The 23,141-nt window shown below is 38.3% G+C and overlaps 1 pseudogene; it reads right to left on the minus strand.

The window, feature by feature from the left end:
- Positions 1 to 23,141, minus strand: part of LOC116743247 — a 34,786-nt pseudogene that overhangs the window by 8,770 nt on the left and 2,875 nt on the right.

A 23,141-nucleotide genomic window follows, 5' to 3' on the forward strand; every position in this document is an offset into this window, starting at 1 on the left:
CAGTCAACAGTAAAACACTGGTGAAATAGGTCAAAACTCTAGGCCAAAAATCCATTATTATTATCATCAGTGACAGTACCACAACTGTGCCCTTCAGAATTAATAACCACTCCTAAGAATCTTCATTTGGCACCAGATGATGTGTTTAAGAGAAACACTCTGGGAGGTTTTGAATCAGACTTGGTTTTTTGTTAGCCAAGTTACAGGAGAATTTTTAAAGTGGGGGAAAGGGAGAAGGAAACGGACCAGAAAAAGAATTTAAGCCATCATCTATAAACCAACAAAGCACTGATAGTTCCAAACATTATATCAGACAATAAAATGAGTGATATAGGCTCAAGTGGTTTATAAAACCTATAAAAAGACTACACCAGCAAAGTCCCCATTTATCTGTAGGGTTCAGAAACTAAAACAAGGAATATTTTAGCTTAAAACCTTATCTCAAGAGAATCATATACACTTCACATGAATAAAAATACCTGAAACCAAACATTTTTAAAATCTCCAATACCCAAAATATAAAGAAAAAAAATTATTCAGAAGACTCAATCAATCCATGATAATCACAAAACGGCTAGGCAATCTCTATCTCCCTTCCACACTAACTATCCATCCCATAGAAGACCAAGGGAGATCAGACCTTCCAGACTTACCTTCCAGACCTTCCAGACACCTGGCTGCTGCAAAATTCTATGGAGACTCCTTGTGGAACAGCAGTTTCCCATCTCTTGTGTCTCTCCCTATCATGATCATGCAGGAAGCAAGTCTGGCTGTGCTATTTCTTATCATTGTCATCCATCTTCAACATGGTATTGTACAGATAAGGAGAAAGTAATTCCCTTTCCCCAGAAGGTTGAGGCTCAGGTACAGGGGTAATTCTCTTGTGCACACAGTCATTATTTAGGCCGACTCAGTGACTTCAGCAGGCTTAATCATGTGATCAGGTTTGTTGCCAGCTGCATAATGTTCCCATATCTGTAGATAGAGCCTCTCTAGTTCCATTGTGTATTGTTTGGTGTTGAACAGAGGGCTAGATGTTCTCTGCTTCCAGACTTTGCCACGAATTTTCTTCAGGTATTCTAGATCAGTTCGCAGTTTCACAGCTATGTCTTCATATTCTTGTCTATTTTTAGCAATAAGCTCAAGACAGCCTAAACAAGTGAGCTGGGAAGCTGCAACTCAGGAAGCAAGAGTCTCTCCTGGCATAGTCACCATGGGTGTCCCTGCCCAAAGGACATCCATCCCTGTGGTGTGTCCATTACAGAGTAGAGTGCCCAAGCAGACATCAGCCAGCTGACCTCTCCGAACATGTTCCTCTTTAAGAACAACAGGTGAAAAAATGATACAGTTCTGGGGAAGGCCCATATTTTGTGTGTACTGTTGAATATTAGGTTCTCCTACTGCTGGAAAACGCAACAGACACAGTACACTATTGAGAACACCCTTCAGAATATTTGCCCACATCTGCAAAGTAGATGGGTCAATTTTATATAACTGACTAAAGTTACAGTACACGATGGCATCTTCCGGTAACCCGTACTGAGAACGTGTGGTTACAATAATGGTACGGGGAACCTCCTCTCCAGTGGCAGCCTTATTGTTGATCAAGATAGTTGCCAGCCCATTGCTAATACTGAATCCATTAATTGCTATCTGAATTTGTCCCCTGTTAATCATTTCAATAACTGCTTCTGCAATAGTATTCATTGGAATGACAGGCATATTAAGAGCTGTATTACTGCTGTCGGTGTTGTGTCCTCCATCAGGAGTCAGGAAAATCAGGTTTAAGCTTCAGAGCAGTGCGATTAAGAAGCAATTGCTTCTGGAATATTCCCTGAATCCTTGTGAATGGAAGCCAGATTGCTGTGGGTATACGCAAATGCAGGGTTAATCTGAATGGCACGAGTATAACACTGCAAGGCTCCCTGAACATCCTGCATCTCCTTCAGAGTGTTTCCCATATTAGAGTAGGCATCAGCAAAGGTAGGACTGATTCGAACAGCCTCCTTATAATGCATCAGAGTTTCCTGCAGTTTTTCGTGATGCTGCAATACACTTGCTAAATTTGAATGGGCAGCAGCAAACTCTGGGAAGACTTCTAATGCTTTACGATACAAGCGAACTGCCTCTTCAATGTTTCCCTGTTCTCGTTTGATATTGGCTAGGTTATTCAGAGAGTCTGCATGGGTGGGGCACAGCCGCAGAGCTGTGTTATAACAATCTTCTGCTTCGGCAACACGGCCCTTCTCTTCCAGAGCGTTGGCTAGGTTGCTGTAAGCATCAGGGAAATGTGGTTGCAATTCAATAGCTCGCCTGTAGGTGTCTATTGCCAGATCTATCAGGTCTTGCTCATAGTATACACAAGGCAGGTTGGCATGTACCACTGCATGATTTGGACTCAAGCTTAGTGCACAAAGGTAAGCTGCCACAGCTCTGTCACAAATCCGTGCCTCTTTCAAGACACTTCCTAAATTGATATAAGCATCCAGAAAATTGGGGTCAAGGGTGACAGCCTTTTCAAAGTGATGAATTGCAAGCCAAATCTCCCCTTGTGCATTGAAAACACAGCCAAGATTACTCCAAGCTACCACAAAGTTCGGTTGCATCTCAATTGCTTTCAAATAACATGCCTTGGCTTCTTCCAAGCCACCCAGGGCTTTGAGCAGGTTCCCCAAGTCACTGCGAACACGGTACAAATCAGGATTGTACTGAAGAGCAGAGACGTAAGCTTGTACTGCCCCTTCCATGTCGCCTGCTGCCACCAAAGCAGCTGCCAGGTTAATATAACCATCGATGAAATCTGGTTTGAGATGCAATGCATGCCGGTAATGCTCAATTGCTTCCTGCAACTGCCCTGTTTCCTTGTACACATTCCCCAAATTCGAATAGGCTTCTGCCAGAATAGGGTTCTGTTTAATTGCCAGAGTACTAAAGTGGGCAGATCTGTCCAGCCTTCGACACTGGAAGTGTAGAGATGAAAGTAATAAAAGTACACCAGTGTTGTCTGGCTCTTGTCTCCAGAGCTGCATGCAGTGTCTCTCAGCTGCCTCAAAATCTCCTGCCTGATATTCTCGATGTGCCAACTCAGCTAACCCTTGGAAGGAAAGCATACGTTTCGTTGGTTCTGTGCTGTCGGCCATGTTGCCCACGGAAGACGCCATCTGGAGCTTCTGGAGAGAGTGCGAAAAGGGGGTAATTGAGTCCCGCTGCTGCCACTACTGGCAAGAATGTTTCTAGAGGTAGCAAATACGAGGGCAGCAGCCATACCACTGCTTTGGCAGGCTTAAGCGGCGGCAACAGTTACAGGCACCGAACCTTAGGAACTCTGGTTGGCCATCTACCTCTCACGGTCTTGAAATCTTAATTCTTAACCCTGCCCTCTTCCACCATTTTTCTCCTATTCAGGGAATAAAAATTACCTATACATTTGCCTTAGAAGAAATCAAAAGTCAGTAGTCCACTTTTTAAAATTTTGTTTTCTGTCCAGTTGGAAATGAAATACATGATTGAATTTTCTTAATCATTCATATAGTCAATGAGGAAAACATTAGGGCCGTGAATTTCAATACAGTAAGATCAGAAAATTTTAAATTGGGCTTCCCAAACCACTAATAAGTAACCAATATTGTATATAATGTTAAAATCTTAGAGACTGAGTTTGATATTTTAAAAGTTCTGAAAACATTAGCTAATTTTTCCTCATCATATTTCTCATGCCTCAAACCTGAGTATTACTTTTTTAAAAATAAATTTATTTTTATTTTGGCTATGTTGGGTCTTCAATGTTGTGTGCAGGCTTTCTCTAGTTGCGGCGAGCGGGGGCTACTCTTTGTCGCGGTGCCTGGGCTTCTCATCACAGTAGCTTCTATTGTTGTTCCACAACTCTATGGGTTCCTTTTTAGGTCCTAGAACCCTAGAAATTAGTTCATGTAATTATAGGTTTTTGCAAAATTGTCAAAAGTGAGATATTTTAACTTCCATCAGGGAAGACCAGCATCTCTTTCTTTGCCAATTTTCCTTTTATCATATTCCGCTATGTTGGATCATATTGGAATGATTGGTTGGAATGGCCACCGGCTTTTTTGAAATCTGGCTAAGGATATATATATATTTTGCGTTCCGCAGGCCTCTCACAGTTGTGGCCTCTCCCGTTGCGGAGCACAGGCTCTGGACACGCAGGCTCAGCGGCCATGGCTCATGGGCCTAGCCGCTCCATGGCATGTGGGATCCTCCCAGACCGGGGCATGAACCCGTGTCCCTTGCATCGGCAGGCAGACTCTCAAACACTGTGCCACCAGAGAAGCCCTAAGGAGATGTTTTAAGTGAGGTTATTATGTGATTTTCAGACACCACCATATGTAATTGACTATATACTATCCCATTACAGGAATAACTTCCAGTACTCCTACTGACTACTCTACTGACTTAACTAGCACAAGACACAGAAGCATAAGGACAAAAACCACCTTACAGTATAGCCATGTCTTGCACTTCACAGCTCTCAAAGCATGTGCATTTGAAGAAGAAAAAAAGAACTGAAAAGTATAAAACCATAAGCTATTCTGTGGAAAATTATTTCAATCATCAGGCATGTGAAAGATAAGTCAAAGATTCAGTTCTCATCAATGCTTAGTCAAAACGGAAATTTTCTTCTCTCAAGAATATACTCCAGGGGCTTCCCTGATGGCTCAATGGTTAAGAAACCACCTGCCAATGCAGTGGACACGGGTTCAAGTCGTGGTCCGGGAAGAGCCCACATGCCGTGGAGCAACTAAGCCCGTGCGCCACAACTACGGAGCCTGTGCTCTAGAGCCCGTGAGCCACACCTACTGAGCCTGCGAGCCACAACTACTGAAGCCTGCGTGCCTAGACCCTGTGCTCTGCAACAAGAGAAGCCACCGCAATGAGAAGCCTGCGCACCGCAACAAAGAGTAGCTCCCACTTGCTGCAACTAGAGAAAGCCTGTGCACAGCAACAAAGACCCAACACAGCCAAAAATAAAGAAAGAAAGAAAGAAAGAAAGAAAGAAAGAATATATTCCATCAATAATGTGTGTAATGGAATGATGTGAATGAGTATTTTATCAGAATTCCTGTTATGCACAAACCTATAGCAGTACTGAAATCAGTAATGCATTTATAATAGTAAATATTTATGAGGAAGTAATCCATAGAGGTTTTCTTAAAGTTAACAATGAAAATTAATGTGACATTATCAATAATAAATTGTGAAGCTGAAATAAACTTTTCTAAACTATTAATAACTAAAAGCAAATTCTAATCAACCATGTTAAAAGAAATCTATGTCTATAAACTATAAAGTTTATTTCTTAAAATTTTATTTCTAAAATAGATAAACTGTCATATGAGGAGGCAGTTAAAGAATATATAGATAAGAGTGGGGAAAAAGTTTTATAGAGACACATCTGGCAGTAGTTAATTTTTAAATGTCATTTTTCTAGATTTTGTGACACCTATAGTATTGATATTTGAAAGCATTTAAAAAATTGTAATTTGAAGATTTGCTACTTCCAGGTAGTATAAAATATTTTGAAGCAAAACAACGTTTCCACTGAGAAAAACAAAAAAAAGCCAAATAAAATAGCCATTCAATCAAAAAGTTCTAGACATACCAAGAGATAGAATCATATGACTAAAATTCTAAGAAAAGAACAGATAATACACAAATATTTATATAAGACATTGTGTATCTTTATCAGGAAAAGTCTTTATCAATAAAATACTTTAAAATCATCAGAATATTATATTTTATTTATTTGTATATTTTATTTATATATAGATATTTATATATTTATATAAAGAACTTAAAGATAAAGCCCTAGTTAAGGCAGTGACAATAGCAGTAGCAGTGGGAGTGAAAAGAAATGGTTATATTCAAGCATATTTTGTCAGTAAAAGTCCAAGATCAGATGTCTGACTGCATACATGGGATGGATAGACGGAGTGGGAAAAATCAAAGTTAACTATAGAGGTTCTAGTGAAGATGGGGTTGCCATCACCCAACCCAAGGGGTTGCGATCATCCCCAAGGTCTAGGAGGCTCAAAGGGAAGGTTATGGTCAGCGGAAAAGTTAATTGGTGGGAAAATAAAACTCCCAGTCTATCCATCTCTTTATACCAGTTTTTTTTTTAACATCTTTATTGAAGTAGAATTGCTTTACAATGGTGTGTTAGTTTCTGCTTTATAACAAAGTAAATCAGTTATACATATACATATGTCCCCATATCTCTTCCCTCTTGCATCTCCCTCCCTCCCACCCTCCCTATCCCACCCCTCTAGGTGGTCACAAAGCACCAAGCTGATCTCCCTGTGCTATGCGGCTGCTTCCCTCTAGCTATCTATTCCTTATACCAGTTTTGTTTTCTGCTCATATATGTAGCAGCATTTCATTCAAGGGGAAAGTCACTGATCTGACTGGTCAAATTAAACAACATAGTTCAAGGCACATTTACAGTGGTTACTTCCTCCACAATTTAAAAAGTCACGTTCACAATTTCCCTCTTCCTACACCGTGGAACACATTGGTCATTCCTCCAAAGTTTCCCCTCCATAGAGTGGACCAGAGAGGACGTTAGCTCAGAACTGAGAGCTTGGCATGAGACGGTGTCAGCCCCACGTAGAGCTCTGGCATAAGTTATAACCCAACCCAGCTCTACAGAGAGCTCTGCATGGAATCTTGGGAGTAAACTCAGCCATAATAATGTGATTCTGTTTTTCATTTGGTTTTCTTCCTTGCTTAACTTTCCCTGGCCACTCTGACAAACAAACTTTCAGGCATTCCTGGGCCACTCACTAACTTTATTCCATTTAATGTCTTCCAGATTCCCAAGAAAATTACTAACAATAAGGAGGGAACTTTGGAACATGGTGAGTTTTAGATGCCTGAAATATATAGGTAATTGAATCCAGTTAAGTAGCAAATTATCTGGATCTCAAATATGCCAGTAGAATAGCAGACTAAGCTCAATTTAATGTACTCTTACTGGAGACACATGTAAATTCTGAGTCAATTTTGAAAAAAATTAAAAGCACATAGCTGAGATTAAAATAAAGAAAGGAACACTGCATGTTTCAGAAAGTAACAGAGAAATTAAATCCAGAGAAATAAGAGCAGACTGATGTCTATGGGTTCTATTCCTTAGTATAGGCCTTATGTAAATAGGGGCTGGAGCTAGAAATCTAACATTACCTTGAGGCCAGGAATTTAGACTCAGGATGGAACAATATTGAGAAGTTGGTACAGATATCCTACAGAAATTTCATGAGGAACTTCTTAGTCCATTAAGAGGGCCAAGGGAGGTGGTGAGGAAGATTGGTATCTCTTGAAAACCAGGTACAGAAAACATCAACACCTCTGAAAAGTAGGCCTGTCCTTCCCACAGTTGTGATGGCCAGGTTGTCACTAACCTGTAAGGCCCTGTATGAATCAGAAACTGCAAGGAGAATAATTCAAAGAAAAACAGATGCAGGATGGGTGTGGCAATAAATCCTAGGACCCTACCAAAAACAAAATTAAAACCACTCTAAAGGGAAATTTTAACAAACCACAGCAGATAGTATCCTAACCAGAATAGAATAATAATTCTGAGGAAGTTACTTTAGTTATTTAAGTAATATTCAATGCATTTCCATGGCCAGGCCCTTTTGAAGAATTCTAAAACATATACAAACAATTCATTTACATCTTATATCCCAACATCCAGAGCAAAATTCACTTAAGAACTGTACTGGTGGAAATTGGGCAGCACTATGGAGACAATAAAAAGGTGTTTATCATCAAAAAACGTGAAGGTAAGAAAGATAATGTCTAATTTTTAATTATCCTGTGGTTTATTGAAATCTTTTGGAAACCCAAAATAGAGAAAACCTAGGAGGAAATGAAGATTTAAATAGAGATTTATCAACTCATCTACAAAAGCTTTATTAATCTCTTCTTTTAATAACATTCCTGAGAGGTATAAATGTGTCCAGTGATAGGGTTGAATAAGCCTGAGAGAATTTCAATTGTTTACTATTCTTGGTCAGCTATTAAGACCTTTCAGGAGCATCCTGATTTTCATGGCATCATCCAACAAAAAGCAGGATATTTTACAGTAAGTCCTGGTCAACTTTTTGGCTTGCTTTTGTGTTTATGTTTTTGTTTTTTTCACATTGGGCAGTACATTAGGCTACCTATTGCATACTCCCTCATTCATGCATGCATTTATTCAAACAATATTTACTGAGTTGAGATATTTAATTAACACTCAATAAATGATGTTTAGATGAATGAATGCGCTTTTTATCAAAGTAAGTGTAAGTACTGAGAAAAATTACAGAATGTATGATCCCAGCCCCACAAAAGCTTATAACTGTGTTGAGGATATAACATACGTTGTTGAAGTAACTAATATATCATATTGGCCAGTTTCTAAGTTCAAAAATGAGTTTTGATAAATAATCAGAGCCTAAGGAGGACAAAGAAGGGACAGTTCATTATGGGTTGAATCTATTAATAAATGTACATTTCAGATGAGATTTGAGATTGACCTTAAAGAAAGAAGAGGACTTAGATATATGAACAGAGAACAAAAAAGGCATGGTGATAGCATGTGCAGAGATAGTGTGGCCAATATTTATGTTCTTCATTAAATATAGTCAGAGATAACCCAAATGTAACTGTTTCCATGGGTCCATTCTCAGTATCCAAACAAAACGGCAAATCCTATCTTAGTAAAAATAATGAAAAACAGTCTTTAACAAAGAGATTGTGAAGGAAAGGGGGAGAGAAAGGCTTGCATCCCACACCACACAACAAAACTTATTTAATTATTTATTTAATTTTCTCCCTCTGAAAATTTCCTCTCCCTCTCTCTGTACATCTCTCTTCTCCCATATCTGGCCACACTCTACCAGCCATCTTTCCAGATCTTTCCAGAACTCTCCATCCTAGTTTTATTATGCCACAATTTAAACATCTCACAGGTCTCCAGGATGCATCCCCATCACTTATTCCACAAAGACAAACAAAGGACACTTCTCAGGATCACGTTTCTTTGAAGGAAGAGGTCATAAGGAGTGATTATAAATAATATAAGGTGGAGAGCAGTGACTTAAAATACCACTTTTCCTCTTAGAATGTGAAGACAGGGAACTTTGGGAAACTAGAAAATCTAGAAAAGATTCATTGATAATTATTTATTTTCAATGAATAAAATAAAATGTAATAATATGGCTAAACTCTGACAGATTAACTTTTTCAAAAGTTGATTTCACACACCTTCACTACTGGGATGTTTGATAAACACAACCTTCCTTCTTTACTTTCTTCTTTCTTTGCAGATACTGGCACCAAACTTTCAAACAATAAGAACCTTCCCATAAGTCCCTTGCCAGGCAAGATTAAGGTATAACAATCCAAACAAATTTTTGAAGAAGATAACTGGCTGAAAGCACAAGAAAAGAGCTGGGTTTCTCTTATTCAACAGTCACATAATGAGTAATGTGGGAGTTCGTTTAAAATGTCTCTCTCCATGAGGGGCTAAGGTTAAGATTAGAACTTCTGAGGCCAGAAGAGCAAAATAACTACAACAATCCACATATTTTCAAGAGCCGCCCTTTGGATGTGAGGGATTGATTTTTCCCACTATTTTTTCAGCAACACAACTGGTGTCTTTATTAAATGACATAAGAGAATACAGTGTGGCCAAGAAGGCTTAGATTTCCTTAGCCCCAAGTCAGATATTCTCAAGTGACTGTCCACTCAAATTAAAAAGAGAGATTTACAAGAGGAAACTGGATACAACTGAGTGTACTTTTATTTCAACCCTTTACCTGAACTTTTTGTTTTGTTTTCAATTCTCCGCTGAAGTGCCTACATTAATATATCTTTAGGAACATTTCCTTAAGTTGAAGTATTCATTCAGTATATTCATTTACTATAATTTAGAAAAGCCAAATGACTTAGGCAAATTCATTTCTACATTGCCACAGCAGTGTATTGTGAACTAAATGACACCTGGCAGTTCTTTACTCAGATACTAACTCAATTAGAAGGCAGAACAAGGATACCTACCCATTCAGGGAAGGAAAGGTCAATTAGCCTCTGTAGCTGTCTTAGGTCTCTTATCATCACAGTAACAAATTGAAGACTAAAAACTGTATGATCATCTCAATAGATTCAGAAAAAGCTTTTGAAAAAAATTCAATATCCATTCATGGTAAAAACTCTCCAGAAAGTGGGCATAGAGGGAACATACCTCAACATAATAAAGGCCATATATAACAAGCCCATAGCTAACATACTCAATGGTGAAAAGCTGAAAGGATTTCCCCTAAGATCAGGAACAAGACAAGGATGCCCACTCTCACCACTTTTATTGAACGTAGTTTTGGAAGTCCTAGCCACAGCAATCAGACACGAAAAAGCAAATAAATAAAAGGACTCCAAAATGGAAAGGAAAAAGTAAAACGGTCACTGTTTGCAGATGTCATGATACATAGAAAATCTGAAAGGCACCAACAAAAAACTATTAGAGCTCAAAAATGAACTTGGTAAATTTGCAGGATACAAAATTTATATATAGAAATCTATTGTATTTCTATACACTAACAGTTAACTACCAGAATGAGAAATTAAGAAACAATACCATTTAAAATTGCATAAAAAAGAATAAAATACCTAAGAATAAACCTGCCTAAGGAGGTAAAAGACCTGTACCCAGTAAACTATATGACACTGATAAAAGAAATTAAAGATGACACAAACACCTGGAAAGGTATACCATGGTCATGGATTGGAAGAATTAATATTGTTAAAATGACCATCATACCCAAGGAAATCTACGGATTCAATGCAGTCTGTATCAACATATCAAGGGCATTTTCCACAGACCTAGAACAAATAATTTTAAAGTTTGTATGGAAACACAAAAGATCCTGAATAGCTAAAACAATCTTGAGAAAGAAGAACACAACTGGAGGAATCATGCTCCCTGGCTTCAGACTGTGCTACAAATCTACAGTAATCAAAACAGTATGGTATTGGCACAAAAACATCGATCACTGGAACGGAATAGAGAGCCCAGAAAGAAACCCATGCACTTATGGTCAATGAATCTATGACAAAGGAGGCAAGAATATGCAATTGAGAAAAGTCTGGGCTTCCTTAGGGATGGTTTCATCAATTAATTTGTTTTCTTTTTTTTTTTTTAACATCTTTATTGTGGTATAATTGCTTTACAATGGTGTGTTAGTTTCTGCTTTATAACAAAGTGAATCAGCTATACATATACATATGTTCCCATATGTCTTCCCTCTTGCTTCTCCTTCCCTCCCACTCTCCCCATCCCACCCCTCCAGGCTGTCACAAAGCACCGAGCTAATATCCCTGTGCCTTGTGGCTGTAATTTGTTTTCTTAAATGGACCATACCTTTCCATGTCTTTGTATACCTTGTGATATTTTTGGTTGAAAATTTGGCTTTCAAATATTATAATGTGGTGTCTATGGAAATCAAATTCTCCCACTTTCCCAGGGTTTTCCAGGCTTTTGATTGTTGAAGGCTGTAGTAGTCTGTTTGTTTAGGGACCTTTCCAAACTATTTTTGCAATGACTGTATTCCTTATCATATGTAGGCACTGAAGTCTCTGTTCCTTTAGTTCATGTTTAGCTAATGTTTTGACAGAGATTTCCTTGGATTTCTGCACCTAAAACAAACAAAAACAAATATACACGAGCACATCCACATGCACACTCAAAACCACACACCTCTCCCCAGTGTGCAGATTGCTGGGTCACTCCTTCAAGATTTAGCTGACCTGCATTGAGTTCAGGGCTCAGCCCATGGTAAAAACTTAGAGACTCCTTTGGTGTTTTCAGAACATGCATCTTATCTTGAGTATGCATGTGGCTTTCTTAATTTCTCTGGACACGTGTACTTTTTGTATGTTCTAAGTTCCCAAAGAATCTCCCCCAACTTTTGCTCCTGCATCTTATGTGGTCTATTGTATTTCAATGCACAGTCTTCTGCCCCAGCCTTCTGTGCTTTGTTAGTTCACCTTGCACTTTTTTTGAGCAATGACCGCTGCTTCTCCAGACTGTGTTCCAAGTTAGCTAAGACAGAGATAAGCATCTTGTGTCAGTCCTTCAGGTAGCTCCCAGACAGGTTAGAACAGATACACATAATAATCTGAGTGTACAGTCTCTTCTGCTCCCTCCTGAAGCAGGATTGAGGGTCCCATACTAGGAATGGTCTGCTGCTACTTTAAGACTATCACTGCATTAAGACTCCACCACTTTAAGACCATCACTACACTAACAGTGGATGGGGCAAGGGCAAGTAAAAATGCCACAGAGCTTTCCTGCCATTTTCAAATTGCCTCTTCCCTGGTTCAGCATGTGTTTGGTTGCTGTAAATCTTTGGCTGATTTCAGGACTAAGAGAAACTCAAATAACCCCACAACAAGAAACAGTATAATCAAACTCTCAGAAGCCAAAAGACAGAGAAAGAATCTTTTCTCCCAAAGGAGAAAGAAAAAAGAAATTTGTTACAAAGCAGGGATCCTCAAAAAGATTAATAGCTAATTTCCTATCTGAAATGACAGAAGCAAGAGGCCAGACATATTTAAAGTGCTGAAAGAAAAAACTGTCCACCAAGAATTCTATATTTGGCCAAACTGGTTTCAAAACTTAGGGAGAAATTAACACATTCCCAGATGAACAAAGGCTGAGGGTGTTTGTTTTACAACTTCCTACCACTGCCCTATGAGAAATGCTAAATTGAACCTTCAGGTTGAAATGAAAGGACACTAGACAGCAACTTGAAGCTGTATAAAGAAATAGAAATCTCCAGTAAAGATAAATCCATGGGCAAATACTAAAGCCAGTATTGTGTTATTGGCCTGTAACTCTACTTTTTATTTCTTATATGATTGAAACTACAAATGCATAAAATAATCATAAATCCATGTTATTGGGCTCACAAAGTATAAAGGTGTAATTTGTGACAACAATAATGTAAAGAGGAGGAATGGAACTGTAGAGGAACAGAGTTTCTGTGTGCTACTGAAGTCGGTTTCAATTCAAATTATATTGTTTTAACTTTAGAATGGTAAATGTAATCTTCTTGATAACCACAAAGAAAATATCAATAGACTATATGCAAAAAGAAATGAAAAGGGAATCAAGAGTTCACTACAAGAAAATCGGCTAAGCACAGAAGAAGTCAGTAATGCAGTAAATGAGGGACAAAAAATTCATAAGACATACAGAAAACAAGCAGGAAACAGACAGAATTAAGTTCTTCCTCATCAGTAATTTTTGAAAAAGTAAGTGGATTAAGCTCTCCAATAAAAATATAAACATTGGCAGAATGGAGTTTAAAAACAACCATAATCCAAGTATATGCTGTCCGCAAAAAACTCACTTGATTTCAAAAGACACAAGTTGGTTGAAAGTTAAAGCATAGACTAAAATATCCCATGCAAATAGTAAAAAAAAAAAAAGAAAGAAAGAGAGAGAGAAAAAGGAAGGAAGGAAGGAAGGAAGGAAGGAAGGAAGGAAGGAAGGAAGATAGATCTGGGATGGCTACTTTAATATCACACAAAATAAACTTTAAATCAAAAACTATCACAAGAGGAAAAGAAGGCCACTATATGTTGATAACAAGTTCAATCTATCAAGAAGATATAACAACTATAAACATATATGTACCAAACAACCCTGAAATATGTGAAGCAAACATGACAGAATTGAAGGAAGAAATATATAGTTCTAAAATAATAGTTGGAGATCAATACCTTGCTTTCAATAATGGATAACACATCTAGACAGAGGATCAGTAGAGAGGTAGGGGGACTGAATAACACATTTAACCAACTAAACCTAACAGCCATACATAGATCACTCCACTCAACAACAGCAGAATACACATTTTTCTCAAGTACACATGGAACATTCTCCAGGAAAGACCATATGTTAGGCCACAATACAAGTACCAATACATTTTTAAGAAATTGAAATCATACAAAGTATCTTTAGCCACAGTGAAATGAAGGTAGAAATCAATAACAGAACCATTGGCAGCCATTTCCCATCATGCCTGCCACACGATATAAAGCAATGAAGGGATAAACATATTTTACCATTTAGAAAAGTCAGAAAGAGGACATACCATTGACACAGAGTGTGTGCTGTTTCCCGTTGTCAGGGATAGAAATAAATTAGCATCATTTATTCATTAGTGTGTTAATTTCTTGGTCAGTCATTGGGTAGCCAGCGTTTCTGCCTGATGGGAAGATTTCCTATACTCAGTGTTGAGTGGAGCCAACCTTGAAAGGGACATTTAAAAGGATGATACTGTGATGGGCTTCGCAGTACCCTTCCTCTTATGCCAGTATTTAGGCTGGGGTATTTCCATGGAGTGTGTACAATCGTAGGCCCCAGGTCACCAGAATTTAGTTTGATTCCTTTTGTTAATACATTCCCTCAGTACTTTGTCTTTTGTATCCTTTTGCATTTACTTCATTCTTTATTATCACTGCAAAACAACTTTGTTTCCTGTTCAGTTGCCAAAAAGTGGATATCGATATCTCCTGAGTTTTACACATCACAGATCAGTTTTACATATCAGGGACAGAGACAGAAACTATTTCCAATGACTTTGAGACATACTTTGAACATGTGATTAACATGTGGAGTGTTGAAATGTGTGTCGAGCTCATTATACTTGCTCTAAAGATTTAAAAATCTTTATCTTTGAATAGTTTTCCTGTACTGTCCCTTTGTGTCAGACTGTAATGTGCAGTCTGGCATCTTCAAATAATGTGGCTTTGTAACCAATTATTTACATGTTGTTTTATCCACAGAGAATCTTTTTTTTTAAATAAATTTATTTATTATTTATTTTTGGCTGTGTTGAGTCTTTGTTGCTGCACACGGGCTTTCTCTAGTTGGGGTGAGCGGGGGCTACTCTTCATTGTGGTGTGCGGGCTCCTCATTGCTGTGGCTTCTCTTGTTGCGGAGCATGGGCTCTAGGCGCTGGGGCTTCAGTAGTTGTGGCACGCAGGCTTCAGTAGTTGAGGCTCATGGGCCCTAGAGCACAGGCTCAGTAGTTGTGGCACATGGGCTTAGCTGCTCCGTGGCATGTGGGATCTTCCCGGACCAGGGCTCAAATCCATGTCCCCTGCACTGGCAGGCAGATTCCCAACCACTGTGCCACCAGGGAAGTTCCCACACAGAGAATCTTAAGGTCAAAACATACAACTCGATTAATTACACTTCCTCCTGTTCACATTTCCCTCATCTTTTCTTCATCTTCTATGTTTCCTTGGCCCTGTTTATATTAAGTGCTTTTGCCATTATATTTGATTGTCTGTATTCCGGTGAGTTACCACACTGCTTTATGAGACACGGTAGGATATAAATGCATTTAAGTAATATATATGTGTGTGTGTGTGTGTGTGTGTGTGTATATGTGTGTGTGTGTGTGTGTGTGTGTAGTTTGCTTGACTGCAGTGTTTTTTTGTTTTCTGTACTGAATTCATTAGCATGGGTTGGTATAAAATTTAGCATAGGTCAATATGTAATTTGTAAACTAATAAAGTCTTAAAAGTGAGGAATTAAGTCTTTTAAATTTAATTATTTATTGCAAAGAGCAGAATAGCATACATAAACAGGTGCCTAATGAAAACTTGTATTCTAATTTAGAACTCTCATGAACACCTATTTTTTTGTTCTTCTAATGGTATGATAGTAGGCCATTTGATTATTTTTATTTTTATGGCTTTAACTTTAGAAAAATGAAATATTCGTAAATTTTAAAAAGTATTTTTCTTTATTTGATGGGGGTGGGATATTGGAGAAATGAAAGGTCAAACACCTATTGAGGAATCCATACTTGTCTATATATTGTGTACTTTTATTTCAATAACTGATTTAAAATTCCTAAAAGGATGCTATAAGTTATTATGCCATTTTACAGACTGAATTAAGTGAATTTCAGGGAGGTATGAAACTTGCCTAAGGCTATCGAGCTGCCAAGTGGTAGAAGTGAGAATTAAATCCAGGTATACCTATCGCCAAAGTTTCTGCTCATTTCTTTACATCATCCACTTTTAATAGCCAATGCTTTCCTGCTTACAAATATGACTGAGGTTACCAGACAGTCGACATTGCTTTTTAATCAGATAGAAAAATTACTGTTGATTCTCTAAAGACATATTCCTTTTCCATTAAGTAACTTTAGTTGTCCAAATAATACTTCCAGACAGTAGTAATCATACAAGTTGGAGACTAAGAACAGAACTCAGGGATGTGTCTAGCAGTCAGTAAAGACTAACTGGGCTCACTGATGATATTTACAGTCATTTCCTCTAGACTAACATAATCTTATTAATAAGAACCTAATAATTCACAGTACTGCCCTTGCCTGATTGTTTGTTCTTCTCCCTCTATCACTCTCTCTTTCCCCATATTATTATTTTTTTGGACAATTTTTGGTGAATTAAATTCAGGGATTAATATTCAGGAGTACTAGTCACAAAAGCAGAGAATCTTAGCTCACACCAAAGGAAGAAAATAGAGAAAAAGTATAAACTATATGAATACACACACATACACACATGTACCAACTATATGTTGCACTTCTCCAAAATCTATTCGGTATCTGCACATTTATTGTATATTAGCAGTAAGACTAGAAATGAGCGTAACGCTCTGTTTACAAGATACAGAAAACAAACCCAAATATGGAAATTACTAGCAATGAGAATGGGGAAGAAAGACTACAACAGGAATCTAGATGATATTTTTGTTTCCAAGCTATGATGCCAAATATTGAACTTTCAACTTGAGACAAAGAGGCCATAAAAAGTTGTATTATTTTCCTAGAGCTGCCATGACAAACTACCAGAGACTGAAGAGATTAAACAACAGAAATTTACTCACTCACAGGTCTAGAGGCTAGAAATCTGAGACAAGGTGTCAACAGGATTGATTTCTTCTGAGGTTTCTCTTCTTGGTTTGCAGAAGCCATGTTTCCCTTTGATTTTCACATGGTCTCCTCTCTGTGCATGTCTGTGTCCTAATATTTTCTTTTTATAAGGACACCAGTCATATTGGATTAGAGCCCACCCATGTGACCTCATTTGACCTCAATTACCTATTTAAGGGCCTTATCTCCAAATACAGCCATATTACAAGGTATTGGGGGTTAAGACTTCCACATATTAACTTGAGCAGGACACAATTCAGCTGATAATAGAAGATAAGAGTAATTTAAGTAAGTAACTACTGTTTACAGTGAGTTGCTTAAGGATATTAATTTACTCAAGAAAAACAAGAAGAAATTACATAACACTGTATGTTATACAAAGATATTAAATAAATCATCATAACATCCTGTGAGATGGGCATCAAATTAGACTAAGCAAGATTAAGCAACTTATCCAGAATTGTATAGTTGGTACTTTCCAGAATTTAAACCAGGCATTTTCCCAGTTCCATTCTACATTATATCTTCATTTCATTATTTGAAATGAATTTTGAGTCTTCATTTTGCTTAGTTTCTGAAGTTATATGGGGATAGAATGGAGTTGGATATTTTCAGTGACATTCACACATGGGGAAGGAAATTGAGTCCAGAAGTTTCCGTGATGTTTCCATGGAGAACGCTAACAACAGAACCAGAAACACTTGTCCTTTTGGTTCAGTCACCTTTCGTAACACATTACAAGAATTAATTTTAAGAAGCCCAATGTTTTCCAATCTTTCACCAATGGGCTCTGTGGGGTCCTCTAATAATATCTAAGAGCCTAACTAGTTTCACATTCCAAGCCACTTAAGACAAGGAGTTCTGATTGTTCTCTGTGAGGAAATCAAGTGACAATCATAGCTGGTAATTTAGGATAGTTTCTTCAGGGCCCAGGCAAAACCTAATACAAAGTAATAATCATTGTTAACTGCATCTTTGACAAGGATTAATCAAGTATCAAAGAGGTCTATAAACTGTGAGAAATTATGATCAAAGAGAAACACAGACCACAGATATTTAATTAATGCTCAATTATTTATGAGTTTAACTTTGGTTAACCTAATTTTCCTTCTTCTAGACAATTTCCAATTCATCTCCACAAAGAGACCAGAATACTCACCTTCCAATACAAGATTTATTGTGTTCCTTTAATTAAAAGCATACAGTGACTTCTACATTCACTCCACCAAGTTTTGCTAGGAGAGAAAAGGAGACATTATATTTTGTCTTGAATTAGATATGCCACCATACTTGACTTAGCTCATCCTACTGGAAGCACTTTGATGGCAGATTCTACAGTCTTGTCTTATTACATCCTCTACTGAATCAAGCCAAGGGAATCACACATATCTACAGCTGGAAAAACATTTGTTCTGGGTTGATACTTTTAGCTTTTACCACCAAGACTTTATCACCAAGATCTATTTTTACCGTCTCTAAACAGGAGACCTTCTTCTCTTCCATTTTCATATTGACTAGGAAGGTAAAAGGAAGAACTGAGAAGTACCCAAAGTCAGCTAGCAGCCAGCACAGATAAATCATCTGTGGAGATATTGTTTCTTTCAAAAGATATAAACATAAGAGGAAGTCCTAGAGTTTGTAACAATTGTGCATAATAAAATTCCATGAAAACCTAGAAATCCAGATGCAGATCAGTAACATATTGGTTAAATAAGCTGTTATGTTCATGCAATGGACAAGTGTACAGACATTAGGAAGAACTAGATACTCTTTTCTATGAGCTTCTCTTTTCACTGAACGCATCAGTGCTGCAAAAACAATGTTACATAATACTTTTTCTTTAAGATTATATCAGGCATCTTCATCTTGTCCTGCATTTATTGCCTGTGTTACTAAAGTTTATCATTTACCTCTTTCCTTTTTAGACATATAATTTCTTCTTATTTTGGAAGCATTCATCAATCCCTATTTTACTCTTTCTTTTAAATTACTAATGAATATTGAATTTTATAAAATATCTTTTGGGGTATATTTCAAGTGATTGCATAGTTTTGCTTTCCTTGGACCTTATTATATGGTAAATTATACTTTGTTATTTTATATTATGCTATTTATTATATATGGTATTATGTTTACTAATTATATTTATTATATTATAATTACATTATAATTAAGGTAGCATTTTGTTTTAGATAGACAAAACAACTAGTGGAATACGAAGCATCTTAAAACTAGATGCAAGAGCATAAGGGAATTGAGATTAAAATAAAATTCACATTTTGGATCAGTAGCAAAAATTATTCAACCAAAGTGGGAAAATATGGCTATCATTACTAAATTCTAGATACAGAAATCAGTTAAAAGTTTAAAAATAATGAAACTGTAAAAGTATCAGAAACCTGGGAGACTTGAAATAAAGTATTCATGAGGAATACCTTTCTAAGATACAAAGAAAAAAGGATACATTTAATTATATAAGAATTAAAATTTTCCTCATGCACTACAAAGGTGAGAAAACAAGCAAAAGAAATTGGGAAATATAATTGGAAATGGATATGCTTTCTTTCCAACTTTTGAGAGAAACACATGTTTCTTTTTCCTTTAACCTGTTATATGGGTATTAATCTATAATGTAAGTGCATGGTTCCTTTCCTTTAAAGTGTAATGTGAGATTTAATCTATATGGTAAGTGCATGGTTCCTTTCCTTTCATCTGTAATGTGAGTGTCAACATGGGGAACTGTTTCCAAGCACAGACTTTGGATGTTCCTGTACTGGTCCCATCACTGACCATCCACAAAAACTTACAAATGTTGCTTCACTTTCCTGGGGGTTAGAGTCTTAGCTAAGAAATGGAAGCAAAATAGAAGTTTTCCCCAGGGATGATAGAAGGTTTAAAGGAGTAAATATGTAAGTGACTTAGCACAGTGCCTAGTACAAGAGAGATCAGTATAAGTATTTATCAATTTTTTAAAGAGACAGATGAAAGAAAGAAAATGTGGTGTTTTCAATCTATTGATATATATTCTTGACATTAAACTACCTTTTCATTCATTGGATGACCTAACTTGCTCATGCTTTTTCTTACTCTAGTGAACTTGGGTAGCTAATATCATAGTTTAAAATTTTTGCTTTTATATTTACAAGTAAATTTGACCTGTAAATTTCTTTTTCCTCACAGTCTTAATCTATTTTCAGTATTAGGATTATATAGACTTCATAAGATGAATAAAGGAGCATTCTTCGTTTGCTACTCTCTAGAAGTTTTTCTTTATTAATATTGATGCTATCTGTTTAATAGAAGTTTGATAGAATTCACCTCCCAAATGATCTGGCTGGGTCTGGTATTTTCTTGGTGAAAGATTGTAAACTATTGACTTAATTCCTTTACTGGTGAAAGAACTCCAGCTATAAATTTCCTCTTGTGTCAGTTTTGGTAAACTTTAGGAGCTAGGAAATTGTCCACTTTACATAAATGTTCAAATTTACTGGCATTTCATATATTCTCTACTATAACATTGTCCTGATTCTTTCTGTATATTATTTAGTTATGTTTTTGTTTTACTTAATCAAAGTGTGTTTTTAAAATATTTTCAAAGAATATTCTTTTGACTTACTAAATCACCTCAATTTTATACTTTTTTCTGTTTTATTAAGTTCTGCTCATATCTTTATTATCTATTTTTTCTATGTTATCAGGATTTATTGTTTTGCTCTTCTGCGTACCACAAAAAAAAAAAAATGAATGAGTCAAGTTTTATCTAGGATACGTTAGTATTTGACTTCAGTTTCTGATTTGCAAAGTGAGCAAGCCAAAATTATCTTCCACACACAACCAAAGGAGACAAACAGAAGAAGAGCTGACATGCTATTCTGGATAACAAGGAAAATATGTAATAACTCTCTCCATTTTCTCAAACACATCCTGTCTTATTCTTCCACTTCTAAAGGGTTGGATTCATTAAAAGTAAACAGCAAAGGGCTTCCCTGTGGCGCAGTGGTTGAGAGTCCGCCTACCAATGCAGGGGACACGGGTTCGTGCCCTGGTCCAGGAAGATCCCACATGCTGGGCCCGTGAGCCATGGCTGCTGAGCCTTCGCGTTCGTGGCCTGTGCTCCGCAAAGGGAGAGGCCACAACAGTGAGAGGCCCGCGTACCGCAAAAAAAAAGTAAACATCAAAGAAAAGCAATGTGAGGAAGCCCCCATTAAAAGTCAGGCTCGCCCCTCAAGGCACACACATAATTCCTGTTAAGGTTAATAGGAGTCAAGTGCACGTTGACAAACAGAAGAGACACAAGCAGGGAAACCAAGTATCTGGTAATAGGCTTTGAGACTGAATTCTGGGCCTCCTTTGCACAGCTAGTAGATATTCTGGTTGACATTTACATCAAAAATTGAGTGTCAGGCTTCCCTGGTGGCGCAGTGGTTGAGAGTCTGCCTGCCAAGGCAGGAGACACGGGTTCGCGCCCTGGTCCGGGAGGATCCCACATGCCGCGGAGCGGGTGGGCCCGTGAGCCATGGCCGCTGAGCCTGCGCGTCCAAAGCCTGTGCTCCGCAACGCGAGAGGCCACAACAGTGAGAGGCCCGCGTAACGCAAAATAAATGAATGAATAAATAAATAAATAAAATAAATAAAAATTTAGTGTCGACCTTCTTTGATACTGTGCTGCCTCAGGCTCCCCAGGTGACAGTCCAATCATAGAGCTGGAGCAGCAAAAAGGACACATGATTTAAGGGGAAAAATATAAAAAGGGGGAAGAATTAGGAACCTGGATTTACAAAGAATCTGTATTTACAGTCATCCCCCGCACATTTATCCAACCTACTGTGAACGTAGATAGTATCATCACATCAACAGTGTCATAACAACTAGAAATTGAAGATTAAATTTGCACGGTGCCCGAGAGTGTCCCTGCTGTGGAGCTGAGGGAAGGAAGAAAAAGGTGAAGGGGAATCAGCTGCTCCCAACCTAGCAAGAGGGCTGTGGAGGGAATTCAAATTCCACAGGACAAGCACTGTGGAAGCACAGAGCTGAGCAAGTACCTCTGCCTGAGGAAGATTGATGGTTTCAGACGAAGGGAGGTGAAAGGGGTCAGGACAGGGGGAGACAAAGGAATGGCATCTGGCAGAGAGCTGTCTCTGCCAAGGCACGGGGGACACCAGCAAGTTCTCTGCAGCACCTGGGGTGCTGGGTGCCTGGCTGGGGGCAGGACTGCAGACCGCAGAGGGCCCTGCGGACATGCTCTCCTGGGAACTGGATCGATAGGATCTTGGAGCAACGAGGAGCAATCAGGTCTGCACAACAAGGAGTTGTGCGTTTTAGAAAAAGCACTAGGACATAGGGGCTGGAGGGTGGGGACACTGGGGGAGAGGCCTGCTAGAAAGCTCCCACAAAGAACTTTCTAGGTCAATAGAATTAGGGCTCGTGACCAACACAGGGACACTGGGGAGTTTCAAGCTTGGGCAGTAAATGCAAATGCCAATAGGGACGCAACGGTCATATAAATGAGTATAACAGGCCCAACATGACAGACACAGCACAAACTCCCTACATTACCTGTTAACTGTGAGGGCCCATTCTTTACTTCAACAGAGAAACAGTCTCCCTTTTGCTTGAAACATATGGCCCTCCCAGTCTGTTTCTCCCACTTTCAGAGACACGGGGATTATGAAATAAGACATCTGGATTTAAATCATCTTCCCATGTTCCAGTAAGGACTGAAATTGTGTGTTTTAAACCCTGTGAGCCACACCGAGCACTGCCATGGGCTGTGCTGGGTCACTGCTCCCAGGCGTTATCACTAAATCCCAGAGCTAGGGCAGCGCCTGTGGCCTGAATGAGTTGGGGGCAGGGAGAAGGTGCCAGGCTGACAGAGCGCTAGCAGGGTGCCGGGTGAGCGTGGAAGCAGAGGGTAATCCTGGGACTATGAAGTTTCCAGGCCAGAGTCTGAGCAGCACTCCCCAGGGAGTCTATCAGGGAAGCTGATAAGGATGGTTGTGACTGGAAAAGCAGTGCCACAGTCAGTCATAGAAATTTAGGAAATCCTGAATTAACAGGGCTACACGGGTTTCTTGACTCAACTTCCTAGAGCGTCTCAAGAGCTCCGGTGAATCGTGAACTCCCAAGAGGATAATTCATACAGGAACAGTT

This window comes from Phocoena sinus, chromosome 18 (genome assembly GCF_008692025.1).
Source record: "Phocoena sinus isolate mPhoSin1 chromosome 18, mPhoSin1.pri, whole genome shotgun sequence".
Taxonomy (NCBI): Eukaryota; Metazoa; Chordata; class Mammalia; order Artiodactyla; family Phocoenidae; genus Phocoena; species Phocoena sinus.